General features: G+C 42.4%; 1 long non-coding RNA gene across 4 annotated transcripts in view; it reads right to left on the bottom strand.

Moving 5' to 3' along the window:
- Positions 1-478: 478 nt before the first annotated feature.
- LOC140712155 (uncharacterized) overlaps positions 479-23,380 on the bottom strand; it is a 61,157-nt gene continuing 38,255 nt past the window's right edge. For 3 of the 4 annotated variants that reach the window (XR_012093582.1, XR_012093583.1, XR_012093584.1), the window contains one exon: positions 479-1,748. This is a non-coding gene — a long non-coding RNA (uncharacterized lncRNA). The remainder of the gene's footprint in view (positions 1,749-23,380) is intronic. The other variant, XR_012093585.1, reaches the window with a different exon arrangement.

The raw sequence follows: 23,380 nt of genomic DNA, 5'->3' as shown, positions 1-23,380 counted from the left end.
TGTCTGTGATACTAGGAGTAATATCAACCTCTCAGCCTTGGAATATAAACAATATCACAGGGTGGATGTACACCCCCTGCCACGTTGGGAGTAATATCCTCTCCCTTTGAAGACATTAACAACAATGTCACAGGGCCGGTGAACACAGCCTATGACACTGGAATTATTATCATCCTCTCCTCCTCTGGATATTAGAAATCATAACACAGAAGACCTGTACCCTCCCTGCGATATTGGGACTAATATCATACTCATCTTCCGTGAATATAAGGAGCCATATCACCGGGTGGCTGTCTATTCATTGCTATGTTGGGAGTCATGTCATACTCTACCACACTGGATATTAGGATTTGTGTCACAGGGTGAGTGTGCGCTTATTGCGATATTAAAACTAAAACCATGCTCTCCCTCCCTGGATATTAAGAATGACATCACAGGTAGGTGTACACACCCTGCGGTATTAGGAGTAATAATATGATTAATTATTAAACACTAATGACCAATTTTAATAATTATCGATGACACTATTAATCTGGGAAGTAAACTCCCAGATTTGGGATGTACTTCAGAGGTAGAATATTCATCCCGTCTTCTTTCCAGATGCCTGAGCACAGGGCCTTTCCGTGCTTCTCCCCCGATCCTAAGAGTAGCTGAGGTCGAGACTCACTGAAAGCTCTAGGTAAAGATATCCCACCATGCACAGGCTATCTCCGTTCTCTGACCTGGGAACAACTCTGACCAGGATTGCACATCTAGGAGGCCTGGGAACTGAGTGGGATTTTCTGAGCAACGCCAAATGGCTGCTCCCTTTCCACCGCCGTTGAGGGTCGTTACCTTGGTTATCCAGATCACCTAGAAACTATCAGTATCCAGAATCAACAAGATCAACTCTCTGCTCCTCTGACAGCAGAAGGAGCATGACCAAAATGAACCAAAGAGCATGGCAGGAAACGATGTGACCGGAAAGCTCAGAGAATGGCCACAGGGGGATGTAAGCAGGCGTTCCCACCTGAATCATGAATAATTAATGAAGCGCAAATCCAGGGGAAATCGAGTTTCAGCAGGTGCAACTCATCCAACAGGAGATGGCCAGAGGGCCAACAAGATTCAGCAACTGAGAGTCGGGTGTAGTGTCAAGTGGGACGCGACTGGTTCCAAAGCTCTAGAAGACCATGGGGCCACTTGGACCAAGTGAGAAAATGCCCCCAGTGTGCTGGTTCACCATTCCGACTCCTGCCTGTCTCTTCCCATCCAGGGAACTTGGACCCTAACTCGTGCAGGTGCAGATGACGAAGGGCAGAATGAGGGGACGTGGCACCCAAGTTCCCCGACAAGAGAGTTCCACAGAAAGTCCGCTGGATCTTCGCAAATCCAGAGAAATGGCAACAGGACCCAAGGAAATAGAGCCCCACCGGTGTCCTGGAGACTCTTCAGGCATAATGCCTGGAGCCGCAGGATGAGCTGAAAAAGGAGCCAGGCACCGAAGGACAAAGAGGTGTTGACTTTCTTCATCTGGGTTTCCCAGTGCAGTCCAATTCACGGTGGTTTCCAAGGGCTTCCTGGAGGAGAAAACACGTGAGGGTGTGGTCAGGGTTTTCTGATGACGCACTTACTGTGGGGAAGAAGGAGAAGCTCTGAAGATGGATAACGACCGAGATTGCATGTCAAGGTGCACCTCCTTGATGACACTGAGGTCTACGTTGAAATAGAGTAAATATGGTCCAATTACACTGTGTCTATTTTAGCACCTTGTTAAAAAAAAAAAAAAAGAGATGTAAAACCAGACAGGGGTACATGCACCAGTGCTACATACCTGACGGGAAACATCTATTCTTCAAAGCTTGCAGCTGTACAGGTAGGTTTTAGAATGTCTGTCCATAGTGAACATCGTCTTAGAGTGGGCTGGGCAAATAGACCTTTCCAGGTCATGTAATTGGATTAAGTTGATTAGGTTAGGGTCCGTTTCGCGTCAGGGGTCCAGAGGCAGTATAAAAGGCAACCTGGAAAGCAAAGGTCCCTCTCTGCCCCTTCCTCTGGCTTCCTGAAGGCTGCACCGCTTCCAGCAGGGCTGCTCCAGCACCTGCCCATCTGAGCGCCAGTGCACCTGTCCATCTGAGCGCCAGCCGAGGAAAGAAAGTAGACCTGTAATTTCAGGTTAGTTTCCCTGAACGACTGGTTGTTTCACGTAATCCCTGAGGGGTTGGGGGAAAAGAGACAAAGGAAAGTGAAAGAAACAGATCACACTGGGGCTCGCTGATGCGGTAGGATGTGTTCTCCTTACCCGTAATTCTTGGAACAGAAAGCGAGAAAACATTTCCATCTCCGTGCCTGGGAGAAGAGCCAGATGGAAATGCAAAAAGAAATTTACTCCAGCATGCTGAATTGGTGGGTAAATGGAAAAAGAACTTTGGAAAAGGGGTGGTTTGCCCTTTAGCCATGTAAGAAATTCATATGCCACTTGTTCAGCGTTTGTTTAGATGAATTCGTATGGCGTGTGTAAAATACCAGAAAAATAAATAAAGAGGGGCTGGAGCCAAAGCCAAAAAGACAGAGCAGGAAAGACCATCACCTGCTAGTGTGGTAGAGAGGGAGATAACTTCTCTCGATGAATTTGTGTTTGGAAGTTGCCTAATGAAACGGCAAGAGTAGCCATTTGAGTTCTGATAGGAAGCATCCCTTATCCCTGACTTCAAGCAGACCTGCCAAGGGGTGACATCGGCCATGCCCTGTAGCTTCTATTCTTTTGTCCCTCAGGGGAGAGAGAATCATTGTGTCTTCTACTGGAGTGAGTGGTGATAGACCTAAGTCCAGTCTCCAGAATCAGTTGTTTGGTTGGGATTGAAATCTCAACTCCAACTCCGCATACCTAGGCCGTGGGCCATGTGGCAGGTGAAGTTTACTCTTGGACCAGGTAGTCACGGCAGAGGAACACACAATATCTGAGGATGCACACACCACATTGTGATCCACAGATTTGACCGACGGGTGGTGAGGTCTCCTCATGACCACACCGTCATGGAATTAGCTGAGGGTTTCTTGTGGGTGTGTGAATATCCAATGTGCCTAACCATCGCTTTGTGTGTGTTTGTGCGTGATTCAGGTGACCCAACCATCAACCCCTGAAAAAGTCGGCCATAAAACGCCCAGGAGATGAAGATGATGGCACGTCATGACCCCAAAAGTGGGGTAAACAGACTCGTGAGAGCCCAGACACTCCAGAAGCAGCAGAGGGCCCCAGTTGGGCCAAGGGCTCCCCCACCCGATGAAGAAGATCCCAGGGTATGTCTAGCCCTGGAATCTTTTGGGTATCGAGGGGGGAGGAGGGGGCGAGTGTCACACGGTCCTCAGAGACTGGGTTGGTTTCCAAAGAGTTCTGCCAGCACCACCCGGGTTGCTTTTCCCATCCAAGGTGGGCCTGGCTTGGGACCTCCTCCGCGGTCCGACAGGTCCCTGGAGAGACTCTTGGGAGCAACCTCCCTTTCCACTCAGAATCCTGTGTAGCCAGGTTGGGCTGTGTTGTGGACATCGGGTTCACGATCGTCCCCGCTAGAACCCTGAGTCCTTCCTTTGAGAGTTCCTCCCTCACATGGGCTTTGGGAGGGAACATCATAACCGAACCCTCCCGCCACTTAAGGGCCCCCATGCCGGTGTCCCCGCTTTGGAATCCTCACTCAGTTCTGAAATCACAATCCGTCTCAATGTTGACATTGGATCACTGCCTGTGGCTTCAGCTCATTCACTGACATCACTTCCTTTCCACCCACAGGTCAAGTGCAAAAACTGCGGGGCCTTTGGCCACACGGCCAGAAGTACCAGGTGCCCCATGAAGTGCTGGAACGGAGCCCTGGTTCCCCAGACCTTTGGGAGAAAGGAAGGGAAGGAAAACCGGAAACCATGGAAGCCCCAGGTTCGAAGGAACCCTGGGCCCTTGAACAAGGAAAAGGGAGAGAAGGAAGCCAGACCAAGGTGAGCAGTGGAAGGGGTTTTCACCACCCTTAGGGTACTGCCGCCTAAGGACACAGTGTCTCTGCACCCGCACACCGTGTGCCTTTCCGTCTCTGGGACAGGGAAGGAATGCTGCAGAGAAACAGACCGGGTTCCCCATCCGGGAGCTCCTTTGGCTCTGGGAGATTCAGGGATGGTGGAGAGGCGGGGGCGCTTCGTGCAGGTTCTCCATGACAGGGGGAAAAGCAACGGAATGCAAATGACAGTCCTTACTTGGGAAGCCTAGAGGGCCACCAGCAGGATGGGAAGGTTGGCACATGAGGGAAGGTGCAGAGGCGGAAAGGGCACAAAAGTTCCATTTATGTATCACAAAACACAGAACGGGACTGGGCCCCAGACAGGCTTCTCCCTGTCTCCTGGGGAGAACCAGGGGGCAGGGCCTGAACTTTTTCTCTTCTGCAGGCAACAAGACCTGTAGAGGAAGGCTCTCCTCCAGATCTTTTCCGGGACACCTCCGGAGAAGCTGCCGCCAAATCGAAAAGAATCCATGGAATCTTGTGATTATCTGAGGGTGAGTGTCACCCTGGGCCGCTGGTCTTTTTCTCCTCTAGGTCACCCTGGTTGATTTCCTTTCAGGTTCCCGTGTGTGTGAGGGGATCGGGGAACCCTTCTTCCCTGCCTTCTTGGGGTCAGGGACTCCACGATCCTTCCAGGTCCATTTGATTCCAGATGAAGGCATCTGAAGATGCCGTATTTCCTGCTGCTTTCTTTCTGTGCAATGATGGCAAGCCTGCCAACAACATCTTCCTAGCGGCGTGAGGAAATTAGTCCCTCTGGGGCGCCAAACATTCAGGAGGCTCACCCCAGGAACATGCATGTTTTCAGAAAAGACGTCCTGGGAACCCTTGAGCCACCGACCTGCCTTCAGATGGACATTAGTCCGTCCCACTTCATGGAAGGCTGAGTGGAGGCGCTTTGATCCAGTGAATGCCCAAGACACAGTCTTTAGAAAAATGGTATTCTCAGATCATAGCTCGAGAGTGCATTTTTCATGGGTCTTGTCCCGATCAGCACTCACCTTGAGGATCTGTCCCTACTTCCAAGGACCGCCTGTCCATACCGTATTAAGAATTTCCTGCTGTGTGCACCTTGTCTTTGAATGTGATTGATTTCCATGTTGGCTCGATGCCGAGGAACCTCTAACGTGTGTGGTCTCCTTTCTTTCAGGTTGCAAGCAGGCCAATGCCGGTCCACACAATTAATAAGAGGCCACGCGTGGACACTGCCCTCACTGATGGCTCAGCTACCAAAATGTCTGACACGGTATCCGTCTTGGCTTCACTGTCTCCCCTCAGAAAAGCCAGTCCGAGCTCCTCGTCAAGTCTCCGACCAAAGGAACGACAGACAGGGGCTGTGGCCGACATCCCTCAGCCTGGAGTCAGGCAGCAGGGCCCGGAGCCTCTCGTCGTGGTGAAGCCGACACACAGCAGGCCTCAGGGTGGCAGTCGAGAAGTTCCCCAGGCTGCCTCCAAGCCCCACGGCCTGATTCGGGTCATCAGCCCCCAGGCACAAGACAATCGTGCTGCGGTGACCTCACAGCCCTGCCCACCAGCCGACACACACAGCTTGGGCCTCGGCTCCAATCTCAGTTTCAGGCCAGGAGCCAAGAGAGCTGCCCAGGCTCTGACTCAGGCTTGCCTGAACTTCCCCAAGAAACCGAGAATGGGTTCCTTCCAGATGCCCGAAAATGCCATCCAGGGAGGTGAGCTGGGGGCCCCGGAGACTCTCCAACCTCTGCCAGCTGCAACCGAACTCAGACCAAGTCCATCGCCCCAGATGAGCAGGGGGACACCCGCCCAGGTGCCCAGCAGCGACCGGCAGCCTCCGCACAGCAGACCTTGCCTGCCTACTGCCCAGGCCTGCACCATGTCCCATCACCCAGCGGCCAGCCACGATGGGGCCCAGCCTCTCAGAATGCTCTTCCGGAGACTGGAAAACGGATGGTGGAGCTCCAGCCTCCTGACAGCTCCCTCGTTTCTCTCTCCTGAGAAGCCGGGAGCCTTCCTCGTTCACAGCCGTCATGTCTCAGAGAAGTCTGAGGCTCCCTGTGTTCCTGTCCCCCTGAGTGTCCTCTATGAGGACTTTCAGGTTTCCTCCTCCTCAGAGGACAGCGATTCTGACCTGGAGTGAGACTACAGATGGCCGGGGCTCCATTGCATCCAGTTCCCGTGATTTGGAGGGGTCTGTGGGACTGAGGAGCACAGAGCAGAGAGCAGACTGTGTGTGGTGACTCCCAAGCTCCCCAGCTGTGGTGCTTCTGGGGATGTTGGAGCCCAGGCCAGGCAGGGACCACATGCAGAGACTCTGCCTCATCGAATTCTTGTGAGGGACATTGTAGTTCGCAGGGCGCTCCGGAAACCCACCACCAGAAGCTTCTGTGCCAGTGATTCGTTGACTCAGAAACTGGTTGGTGGTGACGCGTGGGAGTCAGACTTCCGCTGTGATGTCAGTAGGAAACTGGGGAATGACTGTGCATTTGCTCTCTAGATGACTGAATCAGGGAACAGTTAGGGAACCCTGAGAGATGCAGGCCTTCAGCTGCGCCCCGCCCTGACAGCAGTGTTTTGGACGCTGTGAAGCGTTCTGCGCAAAGCGTTCTTGGGGTGTTTCCTCAGCCTCGAAAATTGGGCTCTGGAATGCCATTGGAAATAGGTGTGTTTAATTTGTTTTGAAGTGAATAAAATTCTCAAAAAGATGACGTACTCTCTTTTGACTTTCATTCCGTGTTTGTGTGTAACTGATTTTCCAAGGGCTTGAAAATTTCTTGACTGGTCAGCAATCCAAGTCATTTTGTCTCTGAAACAGAGTTGATTGAGGGGACCGCAGGTCTTCGCAGGACCTGTGACTTCTTAAGCATCCACAGGGGCAAGAGAACCTCAGCCCCACTCTACCAACACGCACCTAGTCAAATTCCGCCAAGTGAATCTCACGCACGCTAACACGTGGGGAGTGTTGCTTACACCACGAGTCCCCATTTGGCTCACGGTGATGCCACATATGGGGTTTCACACGTATGTGTTGCACCGTAGTCCACTTTACAGTGGTAGAATAAATGTATTGGCTTTCTGTCGGTTTGTTGGAGGCAAAAACCTGTGATGTTGTTGGTTTTTGGTGGGAGAGTTTCACTTTCGAAAAGAAAATACTCTGAAAATGGAGGTTGTCCTAGACTGTATTTCAAGGTGAGTCTACTTGATGCCAGTGAAGCATATTTTGGCATATAATACATATGGTTATATTATATTTTGTCTATATTACCTTATTTAAAAAAACCATTTTGTGAAAAATGTCAGAGTTAGATATACCAATGTTCAATTTCTGATCACGTGTCCAGAAGCACTGTAAAATGCAGCCTAGAATGCAAAATTCCCAGCCACTTCTTTGTTGAACTCTCTGCAGAGCGGCATTGCATTCAGGGGTTTTCAAGGTGCACTAGTGTGGCATGAGCTGGTCTCTGGCTTCCTGCGGAAGTTAGAATCCTGCAGATTGTTTAGGGGTGGTATCTGCTTGTCCCATCTTTCCAGATCATCATTAACCTTTCCTTGGCACCCACGTGGACTCAGAACTTACCTAGAGTCACAGGCAGGTCTGGGAAGCTGGCCTTGAGCCTTTGTGCAGTCCATGATGGTTCCATGCCTCTGATCTGCTGGGGCACATTCTGCAGAGGGATGGGCTGGCATAAGCTGTCCCTGCCTTTCTGAAAATCACGGAGATTCCTGGTACCTGAAGCCACACAGAAATATCTGTGGAGTTTCAGGCAGGACAAGGATGCCATTCACAGGCTCCTGTTCTTCCACTTAATGGCAGCAAGAGTGATTCCTGGGTTTCCTAATTGACTTCAAAACAATTTTGGTGACTTTGTGGTGTCAATGACCACTCCTGTTTCTGTGGCATCCAGTTCTCCTGTAAGGTTTTTGGGGATTATGTGGAAACTCGTGCATTTTTCCACAGCCTTACTTCATCCTGGATGCTCTCAGGCATGCACAAGCACATCCCTGCCTTGGTGGCATCTTGGAGCATTGCAGGAGACCCCTTAGGTCTAGGAGGCACTAGGAGGTCCATCAGGAATTGGGAGGGCATGTGTCTGCCCATCTGTAGCATGAACTTCTATTCACCTTCAGAATGCAGATTCTTCCTGAACTAATAAATTATCTTCATCTTGGTGTAAGTAGCCACAAAAGAAAAATTCATATTAACTCCATGAATAAAAATAACTGAAAATCAACAATGAAGTTAATAACGACAATGTTAATTATTATAATATTGATAGTAATAATAAAACAAAGGCATTAGAGATTAGAGATTCCCTTAAGTGAAGGACAATGTGAAGATATAGGGATACATGAGTTGTTTGGACTCAGAGTCCAATGAAACATGTTCCTCAAAGGCAAAGACAAGAAACATAAGGAAAATACAAAGTTCATGGATGACCTCCTGGGCTACCTTGGAACTCATGTGGGAACACTGCAGGCAAAGTGTACCTCGTCTTGGGACTGCCCACCACCCAGCCCCCACTCACCTTCATGAGGTAGGACAGCAGGATAACGGGGAAGGAGTCCATGCAAGGGATGCAAGACTTGTGTCACACCTGATTCAAAGAAGCACTGCTTATGACAGCTGTTTATCTCCTAACACTGTGGCACCTCTAACTGCCTGGCTGCATGTCTGCCACCTGTTCTTCTTAGGTCACAGGAGGGACAGACATTACTGTCCACCCATCTGCATACAGAGCCATTGGAGGACGTTATCCTTCTTGCTTCCTCTTTGAAAAAGGGCAACATACACGGCAGATGCCATTCTCTGTCTCTTTGGAAAACTTTACCAGCACATTTAAGGTTTTCTTCAGCCACAGAAAGCCACCTGCTTCAAAGTCTCACCCTCCACAAGTGGCAAGCACACAATTATTAATGGAGGCAAGGGATGCATAGACTTTGCCATGTGATTCAATTGGGACAAATAGGGGAGGCCTTCTTAGCTGAACAGCTCTGTCTGTGCGGCCAGTTGACAAAGTCAGGCTGCGTTGCCATTAGACTTGTCCCTTTGCACATAAGGCTTCACTCTAATCCTTTCCACAGATGTGGATCCTCACATTACTTCCTAATAAACATCCTGCACACTAAACTTCATCTATATCCAGCTCCCTGGGAACAAAACCTGTGACAAAAGTGAAAAGTTTCTAGGGAAAATATGGTTTCCTTATCAGACAGGGATCAAATTCTGCTGAGCTAGAACATAAGGTAAAGTCTGATGCCATCTCATGATTTTTTTTATTAGGACATTACCACTGCCAGCAAAAATTATGTGCATCAATTCATGGGGACAAAAATCATATTGGAGTGGGATGAGGTTGTTGTGAGTTGAGGAGAAATTTTGATGAATGAACTTTACCCTCAGGTGAGTTCAGGAGAGGAGATGAAGATGAAAACAGCTGGAAATAAAAGATGTCCAAAAACATTTTTCTGGTTTTTTAAAAATCAAATTTCAGGTTGGGAGACACTATGTTTAAATTCTAAAAGAATGTAGCATACTGAGAGGAAATAACTATAGATAAATTGTCCTTTTTGTAAATAATACACTTTATGGTATGACAGGAGACCAAGGGACACAACACAAATTTGGAGTTAAAGAAACTAACAGACATTCTCGATACTCAGCTGTTATGGCAGAGATGCCGGAATGATGGATGTCCATGTAGCAGTATTTTTTTTTTTTTTAGACATAATCTTGATCTATAACTAGGCTGGGGGGCAATAGTGTGATCTCAGCTCACTGCAACCTCCGCCTCCTTGGTTCAAGAAATCGTCCTGCCTCAGCCTCCCAAGTAGCTGGGACTACTTGCGCACCACCACACTCAGCTAATTTTTGTATTTTTAGTAGAGATGTGGTTTCACCATGTTGGCTAGGATGGTCTCCATCTCCTGATCTTGTGATCTGCACCCCTTGGCCTCCCAAAGGGTTGGGATTAGAGGTATGAGCCACTATGCCCAGCCCATGTAGCAGTACTTTTGAACTTAATGGCTGAAAGCATCCACCTCCAAACTTATGTATTATATTCGCAAAAGAGTACAAACCATGTAATGAATTTTAAGGGGAAGACAAGCCTGTGGGAATTCAACAGCCATGGCAACGTTTTGAACTTCTTTTTATTAAACATATAAGAAGTAAGTGAAGTTCAAGACCTAACAGAATTGCCAGGAATTATTTGAAGAATTACCAAGATGACTTAGACACTATGAAATCCTTACGATGCCCTCTGGTGGAGTTTCCTCCTGGAGCCAGTGATTTTAAGCCAGAGGCAAATGTCTCTGCAGGCATAAGAATTCGACTCAAATGTACTCTTCAATTTTAAATGAGATGACAATAAAATTGTCTCCTATATAGTAACAACTTTTTTTTTCTTTCAGACAGGGTCTTTTTCTGTTGCCTAGGCTGGAGTGGAATGGGGCACTCTTGGCTCACTGCAATCTCTGCCTCCTGGGTTCAAGTGATTTTCCCACCTCATCCTCCTAAGTAGCTGGGTTTATAAGCATGTGCCACCGTGTCTGACTGATTTTTGTATCAGCAAAATTATTTCTGGGGTGGAGAGTTAGGGACCTTTATTCTCCCATATCCAAAAACGTGTTCTCCAAATGATCTGTCAATACAAATAACTGATACCTATATTTGCTAACCTATCTTTTTCTGTCTTTAAATTCAGAACTAGAGTGTGGAAAAGTTATATTAAGATGGTTTTCTCAATTTTCAACACAAGTGATGGGCTAGGCACTATTCTAGGTGCTACAGATACACATTCACATACCCACAATAGTTTTGCCTTATTACCTCCTACATTCTAATAATGCACCAAAAGAAAAGTATAGATTAGCTTTTTGTTTTTTTGAGATGAAGGTTAATTCTATCACCCAGGGTGGAATGCAGAGGCGCAATCTCAGCTCACTGCAACCTCTGCCTCCTGGGTTCAAGCGATTCTCCTGCCTCAGCCTCCTGAGTATCTGGGATTACAGGCATGTGCCACCATGCCCAGAAAATTTTTGTATTTTTCAGAAAGACGGCTTTCATTATTTTGGCCAGGTTCGTCTCAAACCCCTGGTCTCAAGTGATCCCTGCACCTCGACCTTCCAAAGTGCTGGGATTATAAGCATGAGCCATAGTGCCCAGCCAAAGAGAATAGCTTTAAATAGAAAGCATGAAAACAAAAGAAACATATGCCCATCAATTTTATACTGTATTTGGCCAGGTGCAGAAGACCGACTTGTAGTATTGTAAGGGAATAAGGTCAGTTCACATCTAATTGTTTGGACAAGTCACCAGAAACCAAAAGTTGGAGGAGTTGTATCTTTTGAGGTGGGTTGCACAGGCAAGCAGCAAGTTGCTATCTCTCCAAAGTCCAAAACTGTTCTATGTCTCCTACTGTGGAAAAATGCATCTTCTACTTCATTTCAATTTATATAGGAAAATGCTTAATAAAACTAAAAAGGGCTACATTCTAGGGACACAGCTAGACCACACATATACTGAATCTTGATTCTGGAAACACATCTTGTTCAATGTAATTGGATTTTCATGACAACAAAAATGTAACCCTGACACAATATTGGAGAGTCAAAAGGAAAGGACATTTTGGATTGAATTTTTTTATTTTAAAAAATGTCCTTGAGTTCTATTAACAATAGCTAAAACCTGGGAACAACTCAAATGTCTATCGAGAGGAAATCGATAAACAAATTATACGCATATTATAGAGTAATATTGGGCAATAAAGGCGGATGATCAACTCTATTAATCAACATCTTGGAACAATATAATCTTTCTCACCCTGAGTGGGGAAAGCTAAGCTAAAAAGTGTCCTATAATATAAATAAATGTGCACAAAATTCTAGAACAGACAAACCTAATATAAGCTTAAAAAAATTCAGAAAAGCCAGGTACAGTGGCTCATGCCTGTTATGCCAGCACTTTGAGAGGTGGGTGGATCACATGAGCTCAGGATTTTGAGACCAGACTGGCCAACATGCTGAAGCTACTCCATCTTTACCAAAAATACAAAAATTAGCCCAGTGTGGTATTGTGTGCAGGAACAGAAAACCAAATACTACATATTCACCGTTATAAGTGAGAGCTAAACATTGGGTTATACATTGCTTAGCTCTCACTTATATGGAAACAATAGACACCGGAGATTCTTAGAGGGAGGAGGGAGGGTTGGGTACAAGACCTTAAAAACTGTCTATTGAGTATTATGTTCACTATGTGTGTGATGAGATCATTCATACTCTAAACCTCAGCGTCACACAAGACATCCATGGAACAAACCTGCACATGTATCCTCTGTGTATAAAATTAAAATTAAAAAACTAAAATGAACAAACAGATATGAGTAGGAATTTCTCAAAAGAGGAGATACAAATGGACGATATATATATAAACAATTCTTACCCTCTCTAGTCATCACGGGAATGCAAATGAAAACTACCATGAAATATCACCTCACACCTGTTAGAATAACTATTATCAAAAAGATGGATGATAACAAGTGTTGGTAAGGATGTGGAGAAAAGGGAGCCTTTGTATACTGGTGGTGGGAATGTAAATTAGTATGGCCATCTTGGAAAATAGTATGGAGGTTTCTCAAAAAATTAACAATAAAAATACCATTTTGTTCCAGCAATCCCACTTATTTTATATATATATATATACACACACACATATATATATAAAACATATAAATATATATGAAGTCATTGAAATCATTATGTGAAAGAGATATCTGCACTCATATGTTCCTTTCAGCTCTATTCACAATAATCAAGATATATGAAGAAGACACACATGTTATCATTCATTCACGGACGGATGAATTAACGTTATATATATATATGTATGCACAATGGAATATTATTCAGTATTATATAATAATGAAACCCTGTCATTTGTGACAGCATCGGTGGATCTGAAGGGCATGAAGTCATGTGAAATAAACCAAACACAGAATGACAAATATTGTATGATTTCACTTGTATTTGAAATCTCAAATAAACTCAGAAGCAGAGAGTAGACTGGAGGTTGCCAGGAGCTGTGGTGCAGGTAAATGAGTAGGTGTGATTATAGTGCAAAGTTTTAGATATACAAACATAAATAAGTTCAGGAGGTCTAATCTACAGCATAGTGCTTATAGTTATGAATGCTGTATTGCATACTTAAAATATAATAGGAGGGTGAATTTTATGTTAATTGTTCTTACTAATAGAAATAATAATTAGAATGGGAGGGAGAACTTCAGGAGGTGATGATTATGTTTATAATCTTGATGGTAGTGATGCTTTCACAATGTATCCTTATCTTCAAACTCACTGAGATATACACATTAAATAGGTACAGCTTTTTTAATGTAATCATATCTCAACAAAGTGTTTTTAAGGGAGGTTGGTTAAAAAATTTAAAAAGGAAGGGTAGATGTTCCTTTGCCCTTCTCTCACACCTTTTTTCTTCCTGTTGTCTAGAATTCAGAAATAATAGGTGGGAATTTAGCAGCCAATCTAGGGTATTTTCTAAAGTATAGCAGAGCAGATACCTGGAAGGGACCTGTATCCCTAATGATATTAGAAAGTATCTGTACTAGCCCTGAATGGTGTAACTACAGGTGAATTTTAAGTGACAAAGAAATCAACCTCTGTCTTGTTTAAGCAACTTCATTCAGGCATTAATTTTATAAACAGGTAGAGAATACATACTCCTTATGAGCAGAAACAATGTTTATAAATAAAACAATAGTGATAAATAAAAGAAAATAAAAAGCAGTGAAACAAAGTGGTTTAATAGCTATACATAGTTATTTTGTTGAAAGATTCTGCTGCTAATATTATGCAATATTTTTGTATGCTGGTGCAAGTAAGGAAATTTACATTGTCTAATAAAAATTATTTATCAATTTATAAAACAGTAAACATTTCATAGAATGGGGCTAAGAATCTGCATTGCAAAATAACTTTCAGTTGATTTTATGCACAATAATTATTGAGAATCCCAACAGATCTGGACCTACATAGGTGCTATCAAGACTTAAGGAAGAAAATTTCCCTGACTCTATCCCTACCTACAGTTATTAACAGATCTAGAGATTCAGAACTCAAATCCAGACCTCCTGCTTCCATGTGCAGTGGCCTTTCACTGTCCTGTTTCGCTTCACTTGTTGAAGAGGATTTGAGAACAAATGACCACATGATTCAACTCTCTCCTCAGCTCTGAGGAATATAGCCCTGTCCTGGCAAACAAGAAGCTCACACAGTAGTAGAGGAGGCAAATAGACATTCACTAATCTAGCATACAAGCAGTAGGCACTGTACCATAAACAAGGTACTGTGGGGGTTCAGACCAGGAGCAAAGCAGGGATTAGCAGGGCTAGTAAAGTCTGGGAAGTGTTAACAAAATGTCTAATCATTAACTAAACCAAATGGTTTCTCAACATGGCCTAATTAATTGTAACTTAATATAAATGGTTGGTTGTTCATAAGCCTTAACCTTTTGCCAAAATATTTGTAGCTTATGTTCCCATTTAACAAGGTTTTCTGGTCAAAACGGTGCACCCACATCTTTCTAATGAACTTAGTGTCCAATAAAACGTGGACTTTCAGTCATCCCATGAAGGTGATTTTGCATGCATAGTACATCTCTGTCTGTGAATATGCCTAATGAGGTATGGAAGAACACTTATTATCCAAACAAAGACATTCCACTGGTGCTAGAGAGCTACAGACAGAAGTTTTTTCTGCCTACTGGAAATAAAGCCAAGCTTTCTTCTTCCTTCAGCAGTGAGGATTGCTGTCCTCCTCTTTATCTTTCTCTCTCTCTCTCTTTTTTTTTAATGGGCAAAACTCTACCAAATAACAAGATAAACTTTGTGTAAGCCTTGGTAAGAGCAGAGTGTCTGACACCGTATGGTGCTATAATACTCAAAGCAAAAGCAAAATCATCTATGACCAGAAAAGGGAGTCACAGGACATCTAGAAGACTTATTGGCCAAGAGACCTGTAGCCTCGTAGTTCATTAGCTCTCCATAAGAACTCTCACGTGAAATGAAGTCAGTGGTGGTTCAAGTGCTTGAAACCCTCATTACTCTACCTCTAAATGTGAATTAATTAGGCAAGTTTACTAGCAGTTACTAGACCTCAAAAGCAAGAGAATCAGGCATTACTCTACTAAATATTGTTCTCCATAACTCCTCTATTTTCTTTAGGAAAAGCTAGTTAGCCTAAGACATTTGGCATAAGGGCTATGCCAAAGCTATGTTGGAGTCAGCCAGGAAGGATTCATGGGGGTCTCCTTGAAAATATTACAATAATCGAAGAAATCTTCAACCTATTGCCCCTCAGTACTGTTGGTCCCTTGTACTTGATTTTTCCCCTTAAGTTTTATTCCAATTTCTAATATTATCATTCCCTCTTCTTTCTCAGCAACTAGTCCTCCAAAGTAGAACTTAAACAATGACCAGACATGGCCCTGCAACAGAGCATATCCTTCTACATTTAGCATGCAATCATGAATCACAGGTATAAGACCCCTTGAACAGACATGGTTTTGGTGACTACATGTAGGACTTATTGCTTTTACCCAAGAAGAGGATCAGACATCCTAAGTAGCTCAGAAATTTTTCTGGAGCTCTTGAATGTGTAGAGGCAAGAAAGATTAAGCAACCTGTTGCCTCACATGAGGCATACTATCTTCTTATGTTTTCTTTTGAATTCAGGATTTCAAGGTTGGGGAAGGAGTGGGAAAGTAGCCATGGACATGTGAGAATGTAGATGATCCTTTTACATTGTCAGGAACGGTCAAATTCTATGCTTTATGTTGTTTGCTAAAAGACACTTTCCAAAGCTTTCAACAGAAAATGTAATGGCACACATGCCTATTCTTGGTGAACCCAGACTTTTTATCTAGTCTGTGATAGTCAATTTTGAAGGACTGCTTAGGGTAATGAATCCTTCAAGTTGTAAAGATGAAGGGCAGTTTTTGGACAATTCCCATTTTGCTGTAGGAAAACTAATCTGGAAGAAGTAAAAGGGAGAGATTGAAGTGGGAGAGAATGGAGGTGGAAAATGAGTTCAGTTGATCAAATATTTGTTAAGCACCCACTGTATGTCGGGCTCTTACAAGGAAGCAAGCAAAGAACAAAAGCATGTGATGGTCTTGCTCCTAAGAAGCTAGAGACCAGTAACCTGGATTGCTATAGAGCAGAAAAACGTCCACAAGCCCCTACAATACAGCACTGGCATAGGATGAAGAAGAAGTTTCTTTCTATGAGATCAATAGCATACAACCAAATAAGAAAGTCAAAAGTTACACAAAGTTCAAAAACCTAAGGCACCAACCTTTAAGAGATCTGACTGTTGGTGGTGACTTTGGAAGGAAAGTTATTATTAGGATTATTTTAGTACTAAGAGTTTTGAGCTGTCTATCCAATATTTTCATCTGCACCTCTGCTTTGGTAATACTGTGTGTGTGCGTGCGTGCGTGTGTGTGCGTGTGTGCACATGCGCCTTTTCATGTGTATGAAATATATTATCTATACCACACTCCACATAGGTTTGGGGGTTAATTACATACAGGCTGATCTGAATCTATACTCTTAGGGACGGGGTTAAGCTACTCTACCACATTGTGAAGAGTTGATATGTAAGAGACTCTGAACATCTTATAAATTATCTTTAAAATGTTTCCTTTTTTGGGAAGGGAGGAATAAGTATTTGTAAACAAATTCAGAAATATCTTTACCTAAACAAAAGAACAGTTAGTTAACCTTGTTGTGATTAGCAGAGAGGATAGCTGCAGACACTATAAAATCACTCAGCAACAAGATTTGACAAAACGTTAAAGATGGCTCTATTTTTCCTGTTTTATACAGGAAAATATTAAGGCCCTGGGAATTGAAGTACTTTTCCCAGCAGTGGAGTAAATGTCAGAGTCAAGGCTGTGTTTTACATCTCGGTTTCCCCACACATCCCACCCTATGGTTCTGTTGTGCTGTTCTTTTGTGTGACTCCTCAAAGCCTGGTTAAAGGTGATACCGTATCAAATTGTATTAACTCAGTAGCACAAAACACCAGGGAATTGATTTATAAGTGTATTAACCTTGTGGCATTACTGAAGACCTATCTGATTAGTAGTTATCAAGTAGTCACCCTGGCTAAATATATAGGTTTGATTTTTAATTTTGAAAATGAAAAATATTTTAAAATATATGTCTTACATCCATATGTCCAGGAAATTTTAATCAATTTTTAAAACTTTCAAATTTAGATAAACTCATGTTTTTTGTTGTTTTAATTTTCACTCAATGAAAATAGAAAAAAACTAATTGGATAGAACAGCACAGCAGAAGCATTACTTATCGCCAAAAATGGGATGCAACAAGACTGAAGAAGAAAATGCAGGACAGTGCTTAAAAAAGCAGTCTAATGAAAAGTGGGGTCTCCTCAGGATGTCCTTAGGTAGACATTGCAGCAGAACTGCAAAGTTTTCTTTAGAAGGCTGGGGAAGAGAGGAGGAAGCAGAGAAGGGGCAAGAGTGGAAAACAGAATGAGGCTCCGAATACCAAGCGTTAGTGCCGTCCCTATCACCTTCCTCACTTGATCACTGGGTGATCTTGGGCAAGTTTCTTCCTTTCCCTCAGCTCATTTCCTCATCTGGAAGGTAAGTTACTGGACAAGATAGCCTTTGATGTTCATTGTAACTCTAACTGATCTTCCCCAAGCAAATAGCTGGGAAAGACACTGTGCCCACAATATGCAAGACACAAGGTTTACAAGCAAAGAACAAATCAAAACAAAAGATGTTTTAAAACCCCTAATGTCACTTGAATTCTTACAACTAAGCAATGGTACATCATACTTTTACAAAGCCCTTCTGTGATTTCATTTTTAAAATCATTTCAAGTTTTATTTTACTTCATATTAAGATAATGGGAGATAAAGTGTTAAATGGGTTCATGCAGGAATATATGTAAGAGACACAAAAATCCAAAATAGGTAATTGTTATGTTAGTAGTTCCCTTTACTGAGGGGGAGCAGACAAAAGAATGTTAGAAAAAGCTTCATAAAGTGGATTATATAGAATGTGCTTTAAAAGAGTTTTGTATTTTATTGAGTGGAAAAGAGCAATATGGGAAGTTATTGTTCAAGGGTTAAAGCTATGCAAAATGAGTCAATTACAGAGATAGGCTCTAAAACATAGTACGTATAGTTATTACTGAGGTATTTTGTATTTAACAATTTGTTAAGAGGGTCGAACTTAGGGGTTCTGACAACAACAACAACAACAATAAAGGGACATAGGAAACATTTGGAGGTGATGGATATATTATTACCTGGATATTTGTTGCGGTAACAAGAGTAATATCTATGTGCAAATTTGCCAAACTGTATACATTAATTACCTACAGTTTTTGTATAACAATTTTACTTCAGTTCCTACTATATTGCCTGGCAAACAATACTTTATACTTGAAGTAAGAGCAATGATTATTGCATGTGTATGTTGAAAATAATAAAGAAAGCAGGTGACAATAAGACATCCTGAGTCTTTTGGAAATAAATAGCATTCACCTGCTTTCTCATCCATTGAGATATCACCACATTTATGTACTTGTGTGTCCCTGGAAGTTTCTTGTGGGAGATTTAGTTATTCTCTTTTCGTTAGGCTCTACTAACCAAGAACAAATCAGACTCAGACAGCGTCATAAAAAGGCCCAGAGCGATGATGTCCAGAGACTCCAGGCTCAACCCACATTGATGCTGGCCCTTCAGCCATGAGATTCCATTTGCTTCTTCTTATTCTCCTTCTTTTTTCAATTCTTTTATCCCCAGGTAAGTTGGTAGCTGATTACTCTAAGGTTCTGCAGATTAGAAGGCTATATCCCTGGCCAGACAAGATCCTAGAATCAGTCCTGTGGGTTCAAGAACCTAATATTTACAGCTTCACTAGGATTATAATAGGGAAAAATAGAAAAGAGACTCATTTAGCAGTAGCTCCTGTTGATAAGATTCCATCCATGTTTTTTGATCTAGTGAGTGGATATAATAATGGATGCTGCTGAAATTCAATGCTGTCAGATCAAACTGCCTACATATAAATTTCCATGCCCCACCAAGGCATCTCAAGATACAAAGTAAGGATACAACAGAATGTGACCTCAATGAGATGCCTTTGTGGGACCTGGAAATTTATATGCAGGCAGTTAGATCTGACAGGATTGAATTTCAGCAGCATTTATTATTATATTTGCTCACTAGGTCAAAGGAGATGGATGGAATTCTATCAACAGGAGCTACTGCTAAATGAATGCTGACAAATCTGAAAGTTTTATTCAAAGAGACAAACAGAAAAATCATAATCCTAGAATAAGTGAAAATTATATCAGAGACTTCAAAGTAAATTCTATTTTACGTGTCTATGAATAAAAAATGATTCACAAAGTGAAACTTAGGACTAGAAAGGAGAGTTAAAGGAACTTCAGACAAGTGAATTAATAATAAGTAAAGACACCAAGAAGTGCCGCTCATGGTATATTACAGGTAACCACACAGAAATGGGTAACATCACTTTCAATACTAAATGGGCTAAAATTTAATGGTCTAAGCATGCATTTTGAGGGCTTTGGGGAAAAAAAAACAGCATAATACACCTAAAGAAGATAAAGGGAAAGTTATAAATACAAAATATAAATTAATGAAACAAATGAGAAAAAAACTAATATTTTAAAAAATGTTTTTCATAAAGTCTAATATACTTTATAATAACCTGGCAACACTGGACAAACGAGAACATGCTTAAAATAACTATTGCAGGAATGAAAGGTTAATGTCAAAACAGATGTTTCAGAGATTCAAATAATTTTTTTAAAAATATATTTGTATATTATCTTCCCTCTTTGCTGTGTACTTGGGGATTTTCCTGTTGCAGTTCACTATATCATGTGTCATCAATTGTGACTGTGTCATCAATTTTTATGCTAGTAAATTATTACCATCAGCATACAAATATGCTGTTAAGTATGTCCTTGCTTTTCTTCTGATGCCAGCTGTCATCCTATTTTTTGCTCCAGTTTTCAGCAAAACATCTTAAAATCGTTGTCCATACTCTCTGCCTTCAATTCCTCTCCTCTCATTGTCTCTTAAATATATCCCAGTTGGGCTCTCTCCCCTTTTTTCGATCATGTTATTGACACCACTCTTGTCAAAGTTACCAATAATCTCCATATTGCTAGATCCAATGATCATTTTTTACTACAACTTTAATTGGCCTATTAGCAGCATTTGACACAAATAATCACTTCCTTCTTCATAGTATACTTTCTTCACTTGGCTTCCAGGACAGCACATTCACTTGATTCTCAGCCTATCTCACTGGAGCTACCACTTCAGCTTCCTTTGTTTCTTCCTCATCTTTTCCCATCACACTTCCTATTGGAGAGCTCCGGAGCTCAGTTCCTGATTCTCTTCTCTTCTCCCTCACCACACACTCTGGAGGGGCTCAGCAAGTCTCATCCTTTTCAATTCTCCTTTTGGACCTCCTTTTGAACTGCAGGCTTATAATAAATTATCCAACTGCATAACTGGTATATCTACTTGACACTTAATTTCAAAAGTCATAGATATCCAAAATTGAACTCATGATTTTCCCTCATAAACCACTACCTACAGATTTTCTCTTCTTGCTGAATGCCATGGTCAGCACTGGAGCCTCTCTTAGCTCTCCTGTACACTTTCATCCTCAGCAAGCCTCTATCTCTGCACCTCAAGAATCTCTCAGGGCTCCTATCCCTTGCCCAGCCTTGGGCAGTAGCTGCCTCACACTCAGTGAAAGACCAAGAATCTGCTTCTCTCATCTACCTGCCCTGCCCTGCCTTCAGACCTCATCAGGCCCCTCTGCTTATGCACCTGTGAGAGAAGAGAGTGAAGGGGGCATTGTCTCTGCTCCCCCACCCACTCCCCAGTAACAGAGGATTTTACCCGATTCTCACAGTAAGACCTTTACCTTACTCTCACTTCAAATTGCAGCAGTTCCTACATGCCTGTCCCTCAAAAGTGTCTCAGGTAATTCTGCTCTCCATCAGATCTTACCTAGGAGCACACAAGATAGGTCATGAAAAAACCATTAGTGGGGGCGGGCGCTGTGGCTCACGCTTGTAATTCCAGCACTTTGGGAGGCCGAGGTGGGCAGATCACGAGGTCAGTGGCTAACACGGTGAAACCCCGTCCCTACTAAATACAAAAAATTAGCCGGGCATGGTGGCATGAACCTGTAGTCCCAGCTACTCGGGAGGCTGAGTCAGGAGAATCGCTTGAACCCTGGAGGCGGAGGTTGCAGTGGAGGCGGAGGTTGCAGTGAGACAAGATCACGCCATTGCACTCCAGCCTGGGCAACAGAGTGAGACTCCAAAGAAATAAAGAGAGAGAGAAAGAGAGAGAGAGAGAGACAGAGAGAGAGAGAGAAAGGAAGGAAGGAAGGAAGGAAGGAAGGAAGGAAGGAAGGAAGGAAGGAAGGAAGGAAGGAAGGAAGGAAGGAAGGAAGGAAAGAAGGAAGGGAGGGAGGGAGGGAGGGAGGAAGGAAGGAAGGAAGGAAGGAGAGAGAAAGAAAGAAAGAAAAGAAAGAAAGAAAGAAAGAAAGAAAGAAAGAAAGAAAGAAAGAAAGAAAGAAAGAAAGAAAGAAAGAAAGAAAGAAAGAAAGAAAGAAGCAATCGTGAGTGAGAGTGAGTGTGTTTGGGTCCCTACTGATGATGCTAAACTATCACAAGCCCACACTCAGCCTTTCAACATTTGTTGGAGATTCACTTGTTTCCTTGTTATCTCCATCAAGGGCAGCTTCCTCCTGCTTCTGCTGCTGCAACTCAGCTAGGCACAAAGCATCTGTGGATCTGTTCTTTTTTCAGCAGGGCTTCATCACTCTGAATTTAAGTTAATTAGCTTTTTTTGAGACCTCAGTTCTGTGTTTTAAAATGAAATCTAGGATCTATAGATTATCCAGCTTATTCTCTTTGTCAGGGCAAGAGCATTTTTCTATAACTTTCTAAATTCTAAACAAAAGTAAAAGTTCACTTCTTTTCAGAATCCCCACGTGTCAGAAAGTGTTACTATTATCATCAGTTCAGTGATATTTATGGAATTCCAAGTTGACTCTTATATCAGCTTTTGGTATAAATTCTTTCTTTCTGATACGTAGCCTTTGAAATTTTATTTGCTGCAGATCTCTTGGTAGTGAACAATTTTCATTTTTATCTGTCAATTTCATATTGTGATTTTTGATCTTGAAAGACAGCATTACTGAGTACCCAATTGTATATTAACAGTTATTTGCTCTCGACATTTGTTGATACTAGTTTACTCATTTTTAGTTTTTGCTTTACTATAATAATCAGATAAATATTATTTCATTATAAATTATCCTTTTTTTCAATGTTTGTATGGTCTGGTGTTTGGTTTTAATGTTTTATAATTTAACTAAAGTGAGTTTATTTTTATATCATCTGTTAGAAATATATTCTTTGAATCAATGGATTTATACCTTTTCTTAATTTCTTTTTGAGAATCTCTTGAAATGGTGAATCATTTTACACTTCTCTCCCCCCATATTCGAATTAAATAAATGTTAGACCTTGTGTTTCCATGCTACATTCTGGGTATATCATTTAAACATTTTTTCTTCACTAGTTATCCTCTTACCTGTGTCTAATATATCATTAATAACTTGCATTTATTTTTAAATTATTTTTTGTTTCAGACCTGCCTTTTTTTTTTTTTTTTTTTTTTTTTTGGAGATGGAGTCTCGCTCTGTTGCCCAGGCTGGAGTGCAGTGGTGTAATCTTGGCTCACTGCAACCTCCACCTCCCGGGTTCAAGCTATTCTTCTATCTCAGCCACCTGAGTAGCTGGGACTACAGGCACCCACCACCATGCTCGGCTAATTTTTATATATATATTTTTTTAGTAGCCACAAGGTTTCACCATCTTGGACCTGCTGGTCTTGAACTCCTGACCTCATGATCCACCCATCTTGGCCTCCCAACGTGCTGGGATTACAGGTATGAGCCACCATGCCCAGCCAGATCTGCCCATTTTTTCTATCAACTATATTGTTTTACTATTGTTTTTACATCTTTGTAATAGTAGATTGCTTCTTTAAACAATTGATACATACCTGCTTAATTATTTCTTCACATTGACGATTTCAATATATTTAGTTTTAAAGGGTCTAGATATGCTATTCATTTCATTAACTTTTATTCATGGTATCTTGCTTACCTGATCATTTTTAATACTGAACTCATTGTTCATCCTTAACCTGACATCATTTTATGGTCTGAAATGAGAATGCTATTATCCAGACTT

This window comes from Chlorocebus sabaeus, chromosome 8 (genome assembly GCF_047675955.1).
Source record: "Chlorocebus sabaeus isolate Y175 chromosome 8, mChlSab1.0.hap1, whole genome shotgun sequence".
NCBI lineage: Eukaryota > Metazoa > Chordata > Mammalia > Primates > Cercopithecidae > Chlorocebus > Chlorocebus sabaeus.
This window is presented reverse-complemented; position numbering and strand designations above follow the sequence as displayed.